Source organism: Silene latifolia, chromosome 10 (genome assembly GCF_048544455.1).
Source record: "Silene latifolia isolate original U9 population chromosome 10, ASM4854445v1, whole genome shotgun sequence".
Lineage (NCBI taxonomy): Eukaryota > Viridiplantae > Streptophyta > Magnoliopsida > Caryophyllales > Caryophyllaceae > Silene > Silene latifolia.
The window spans coordinates 85,352,699-85,359,469 of NC_133535.1; the positions used below are offsets into that span (position 1 = coordinate 85,352,699).

At 41.3% G+C, this 6,771-nt stretch overlaps 1 non-coding gene across 1 annotated transcript; it reads left to right on the plus strand.

Moving 5' to 3' along the window:
* The first annotated feature begins 1,924 nt into the window (after positions 1 to 1,924).
* Positions 1,925 to 2,031, plus strand: LOC141610397 (small nucleolar RNA R71). Its single transcript, XR_012528309.1, has one exon. It is a non-coding gene; the product is annotated as a small nucleolar RNA R71 (small nucleolar RNA).
* The last annotated feature ends 4,740 nt before the right edge of the window (positions 2,032 to 6,771 follow it).

Below are 6,771 nucleotides of genomic sequence, written 5' to 3' on the forward strand. Positions count from 1 at the left end.
ATGCCAATCCTTTTTGCAACTTTCAAAGGAATAACACTAACACTTGCCCCCAAGTCACAAAGAGCTCTAGAGATAGGAACACCGCCAACTACGCAAGGAATGGAAAAGCTTCCCGGGTCACCAAGTTTAGTGGGCAATTTGTTAAGGATATGAGCACTACATGCTTCTTCCATAGCCACTATTTCTTGGTCACCCAAGACTCTTTTCTTTGTCAAAATGTCTTTTAAAAATTTTGAGTAGGTTGGCATGTTCATTATCACCTCGGTAAAGGGTAGGGTAACCTCAAGTTTCTCAAGCATATCACAAAATTTGGCATACTTGAGGTTTTCCCTACTCTTTATGGCTCTTGAAGGGTAAGGAATTTTAGAAACAAGTTGGGAATTGGAAGATACCTTTGGAGGAGCCGAACTTTTTGTTATCTTTTTAGAATGTTGCAAAGGTATTTCTTCAATAGCTTCCTCCTCATAAGGGAGGTCTTCCACATATCCATCAACATCCTTGCCCACTTGAATTCCTCTTCTTGTCAAATCTTCACAAGCTTTCTTTCCTTTCTTGTCTTCATTAGCTTTACCCGAAGCCTCAATGGGTGAGCTTTCCTCTTCATCATCCATTTCTATCTCATTCCCCTTGGGATCATCATTAACTTCCAACTCAAGGTCTTTGTAAGGGTCCTCAAGCTCTAAACCACTCCTTAGCACTACCGCATGAGCATGGTGGCTATTTGAGGCATCTTTGGAGCTTTGTCCTTGAGCCAACAAACCACCGGGCGGCCTTTGAGGGTTAGCCATAGCATGAGAAGCCATCCTAGATTCCATTTCCCTCATGTCCTTAAGATATGTAGCTCTCAAGTTTGCTTGTTCTTGTTGAGTAGCTTTAGCAAAATTAGCTATCTCTTGGCTATGTTGAAGTTGCATGTTCTTAATCATCTTCAAAAGCTCCACTTGAGAGAGCTCACCTTGAGGTTCTTGATGAGGTTGGTTGGCTATGGGTAAAGGGAACCCATAGTCATATCTAGCATTGGGACCTTGGTTGTTGTTTTGCCCACCTTGGAAGTTACCTCTAGGACCATAGTTGTTGAAATTTGATCCTTGACCTTGTTCTTGAGACCCTTGAACATACCCTTGCCCAAATCCTTGATTTGCTTGATTTACTTGATTCCCTTGGTAAAACCCTTGGTTGCTTTGGTTTCCACCAAACTCTTGGTACCCTTGTTGTTGGTTGCCATAGTTTTGGGGTTGATTGTTGCTTGACCATTGGTTTTGGTTTCCGGAATTATTTCTTGGGTTTGGGAGAATTCCCCTTGGTTGAGCAAAACCGGGTGGATTGGTTTGGGTTTGTGGTTGGAGATGTTGGGGGTTTTGAACATTGGTGCTTTTGTAACTAAAGTTGGGGTGGTTCCTTAACCCGGGGTGGTAGAAATTGGTATTTGGATTGTAGGTGTTTGGGTTGTTGTAAGGAGGCCTTGGTGGTCTAGGATTGTTGTTGTAACTTTGAAAAGCGTTCACCTCTTGAGCATTCTCTTCATAGGCACCATTGTAATTGTTGCCACACAAGTCATATGTATGACCACTCCCTCCACAAAGTTCACAACTCGCGACTTGAGCAACTTCTTCCATGGGCGGCCCATATGAGGTCGCGGCTTGGTTCACTTGATTCTTTGAAAACTTCTCAAATTGCTTTGTGAGCAAGTCGAGCTTGGCATTTGTCTCGGAGTTGGAGGCATTTTCCTTAGGAAATTTCCCGTTCCTTCGTAGCATGTTCCCTCTAGAACCATAGTTTGCCTCCGAGTCTACCATTTTTTTGATCAATGCCGTGCCCTCCTCATCATTCAAGTGGTCAAAACCTCCCCATGGAGGCATTTACCATCTCCTTAGTTCTTGGTAGTAAAGTTTGGAAGAATGTTTGAGTAATGTACCATTCCGGTATTCCATGGTGGGGGCAACTTGCTATCAAATCTTGATAACGGTCCCAAGCCTCACCTAAGGACTCCCCATCCTCTTGTTGGAACGTATGGATCTCGTTGCGGAGCATCGCGGTCTTTGAGGAAGGGTAGTACTTGGCCATAAATGCTTGGGCCAAGTCATCCCAAGTAGTGAAAGTATCCGGTGGGTGAATGTTCAACCACCGGTCCGCTTTGCCCGTCAATGAAAACGGAAACAACATCATTCTCAAGGTGTCTTCGGACACCCCATTCTTCTTCATCATTGAAACTTTCCTCTTAAACTTCCGGAGATGGGCATGGGCATCCTCCTCAATATGACCTCCAAACAAGTCCTTCTCAACTAACCCGACTTGGGCGGGATGCATTTCAAAGTTGTTTGGGGCCAAGGTGCCAAAATTGATGGGATTACATGAATCATTATGGTTAGGCCGGTTGTGATCTCTAAGAGCCATTTGTGGTGGGTGGTTTGGTTCTTGATGTGGTGGTGTTTGAGGTGGACTATTGTAATTAAGGAAGTTATGAAAGGGGTTTTCTACTAAAGTCTCAATTGTGGTATTTGGTTGAATCGTAGTTGTTGTATCAAAATTTTGTGGGATGTGTGAGTTTGGTTGATCAATGTTTGCTTGGGTGGAATTATTCCTCACTCTTTCAAGAGTCCTAGTCCTCAAGGTCCTAAATAGCCTCTCGGGGTCGGAGTTGAATAGGAGAGCTTGGTGATTCCTTCTAGGCATACACTTGGCAAATCGTAAGTCTCCTAGTGTTTTTACACACTAGGGAAAGGCAAAAATCACACACACTCTACAAACAACAATCAACTACTAAAGCAAAATGACAATTGAGACAAGATTAAAGCAAAGACTCTAAATGAAACTAAGCATAACCTAACGCCATCCCCGGCAACGGCGCCATTTGATAGTAGGAAATTTGTCGTCTACTTCCTATACCAAAACTATTTGTAAAACCCGAAAAAGCGTAGTATTTAGTCGGGGTCGAACTCAAGGACGGCGGGGGTTGCTACAAAGTTCGATTAAGAGTCAAGTTTAATCAAAATTAAAAGTAAGAGTTTTGGTTATAATCACTAGAACAAAGGACAAACAAGATGATGATAATGAATACGGTTAATTAAAAGCTAGGGCTTTCGGGGTCATCAATATGGTTTAGGGGCAAGCATGAAGATCAAAAAGGGCCAACGGTGAGAGATTAACCTAAGATGAAGAACCAATGTCTTGGCTATCTTAAGGGTGGCTACTAATTTTCATTAAGTATCCCTCCTCTCCTAACATACATCAAGACTCCCAAATAACTTTCATTCTAAGGGAGAATTAAGCAAAAATGGAAGAAAGGCAAAAGCTTTCACTTGAGCAAATCAACAAACACCTTGAGTGCAATGAATAGGAAAGTTAAACAATTTCACCAAAGACCAAAATATTCAAAGAATCATGCCCTTAAATTCCATAAAGAATCACCCTAAACCCTAGAAGGGATCTACTCACTCATGTTAAGGGAAATTATGCTAAATAGAGAAGAAAAGCAAACAACACAAGGAGGAGACATAATGAAGGTTATAACAATATCAAAGGACAAGGAAAATGTAAACAAATGATAAACAAGTAAAAGAAAGGAGAGGAATTATACCAACAAAAGGAAAGATGGATGCTTGATTGATTAATAAGAAGGAAAACCCTTCAAAATCCCCAATACAAACTTCAACAAACAAGTGTAAACAATTGACTATTACTAGAACTAACTAATTCTTGCTAAATATTAATAATAATTATTGAAAGATTAGAACTTGATTAAGAAGGTATTACAATAAATATGGAATGTTTCTCAGATCTAGGGTTATGTGCAAAAGGGTTTAAGGAGGGGGTATTTATAGGCTATCATTGGATTAAGGGAGGAAAGAGTGGAAAAGCCCATTTGCGTGTAAAGTGTTCCTGTGCCGGGGCCGGCTGCCGGCCTCATGTGCCGCGCGTTCATCAAAAACTGAGGAAGAATTGAGGTTGCGTAATTCCCTGCCGGTGGGCCGGTTGCCGGCCTGCCGGCAGAGGATTCCTCTTCTTGAGATTTTCTTCCATTTCTTCATGTCAGGTGCCTTCTGCCGGCGGGCCGGCTGCCGGCTACCTGTGCCGGTAGCGCGTTGCTTGAACTTTGGCCAAAAACTTCTTCAAAAATTTGACTAAGTATGGGATTGTGTTCCCTGCCGGTGGGCCGGCTGCCGGCCTGCCGGCAGAGAACATCTGCTCAGCTTGTTTCCTCTTTTTCTCCTCATAGCCATATCCCCTGCCGGTGGGCCGGCTGCCGGCCTGCCGGCAGAGGATTTCTTCTTCAAAATCCTTCATTTCCCTTTTCTTCATGTAAAGGCATTAGAATGCCTTTTCTTGCCCCAATTCCTCCATACTCGACTCGGTTCCTACAAAAGGACACACAAAATGACAAGTACGGGGATCGGGCACAAATGCGAGGAAAGGCACACGAAACCGACTCGTTATGAGCCGGAATGCGTAAAAGAAAGAGGGAAATAAGGTGTAAATAATTCATATATCAGGAAGGTAAGTAAATGAGCTCAGAAATTCGAGAGTTAAAGCAGGGTAAGATAACTCGTGGAGCGTGAAAAGACCCTGTAACCCTATCTCATTAAACATGCCATACATAATGTCATCGATCTTCAATGTGCGCAAAATTTTCCTATCAACACATCGAGTGGCACTCATAGATTTAGTTAACAGATACTGAAACCTATCCTTTTGTGCTTTGTCACGGAATTCGATGAATGGGTAATCGTGTAGGGAAATATCTGTAAAATTCCCTTAAATTTTAGGACTATAACGTAGATTTAGCATGTGATTATTGTCATAAAACTAAAATACAAGAGAAACGATAAAGGTAAAGAATCAACCTCGGGTCCTAGTGCAATTCGGCAAAATGAACAGAAATCAACGTAGATTTCCTCCTAATTGTTGCACCCAAGACCGTCTGAGACTATGCCCTTTTGCTAGAATATATTCTCTAATTGCCTTTCAATATTGAGAGAATTGTTGTGTGAGTTTTGCTAGATATGAGATCTAGGTTTTTCAGAGAGAAAATGCTCCTCAAAACCCTAATATTTTTGCCAATGAATGATTAGGTTACAAAAGAGAGAGAGCCTCTCTTTTGTTTGCTCTTGCTCGGCCAGCCGTGAGCCCTCATGGGGAAGTGGGCTTCGACTTCCTCTTAATTTTAACTCGTGGTCCGGCTCGAAAATGCTAAATGTATATGACGGGTTTTATTATAAATCGTCATCGGTTATCGGTTATTAATATATCGACTAATAACACGGATTAGTTGAAATATTAATACATGTCCGACAAAGACAATATTGTATAATTAATTCAATATACATCAATTAAATATAATCGTTTATATTTAATTTACGAATTAACCGCTTAATTCGTCTTAGCCATTTTTATTTAATCCGTATTAAATAAAATATCTCAACATCGCGTTTGACTAATTATTAGTCAATGACTCCGACTAACTGCTTAGTCAACTTTGGCATCAACATGACTGTATTTTCATACCGTCACATCTCTCAAACGTATCCTATAGGTGTGACTTTTAGGGACCAGTTGATCACCGCCATCAGTATGACAATAACGTCAAACTTATCTAGCAAGCCAACCGTTATTGATAAACGTGGACCAACTGATAATAATACAAAAGTATACCCTTTGATCCTTTTAGAGATTTATATGTCCTTGCACTAACTGTAGAGGACACCAGCCCCAACAAGCTCCCACTTGTCCGTACAAGTGTACGTGCAATGACGTTATCCGCACTAACTGGAGGACACCACCTCCAACAAACTCCCACTTGTTCGTACAAGTGTATGTGCGATAACCGATTCTCATATTCATTTAAAAATTTCTCCCACTCAATGTAAAACAATTTGCAGATCCGGATCCGCAAAGGTCGTATTTTACAATCGATCTGTATCAAGAGTGGTTTCCCCGACTAGAGAGTAACTTAACTGATAAAACGAATTCGTATTCGAGCATGGCCATGCATTTCGATTCTGACTCCTCGAGTGGCCCTGAGAAATATCGAGTACCCGATAAAGGCTGAATATTTCCTTCAACTCGACTCCTTCCGATCTAAGCAAGCATGAAATGACCCAGAAAAAATCTACTTGGCCCCCCGTTACGGATGACCGTGAGAAAGAAACCAAAGTCACCCAAAATCGCTTTTAGTCTCAAGAGACAATCGATAGTCAAAAGAATCGACTCTTAGGATCACCATGGAGGTCCTATCCACGACCGGCACCGAATGTTATAAAACATTTAGGACTCCACGTCGATGTCACAATTGTGTCCTACGAGATATCCGTATAAATCGCCTCTCGTGATTGGTCACCAACCTTTTGACTTATGGCTCGTTGAACCCACCATCAACCAACGTCACAAAATAATTGCCAGAGTTATCAGCTCACGTGGGCAATTAAGGACTAAAAAAAATATAATGTTTGTTCAGTTCACTTTGTGGTGTCCAAAAATGTCGTACAAATCCACATGAAAAACAAAATATATAAATATCAAAACGATGATGTCGTATAGAGTACAAAAGAGAATGAATCTAATCCATAAAAGAGTACTACAACTCAGGAACACGTTTAATTCCCATGGAATTAACATGCCCTTCATGCTTATCTTGTCGTAATGGTTTAGTGAGAGGATCTGCTATATTATCATCTGTAGCAATCTTTTCTATCACTACTTCCTTTTGCTCCACGTAATCTCGGATTAGATGAGCTTTCCGTTGTACATGTCTAGACTTGTTGCTAGACTTTGGCT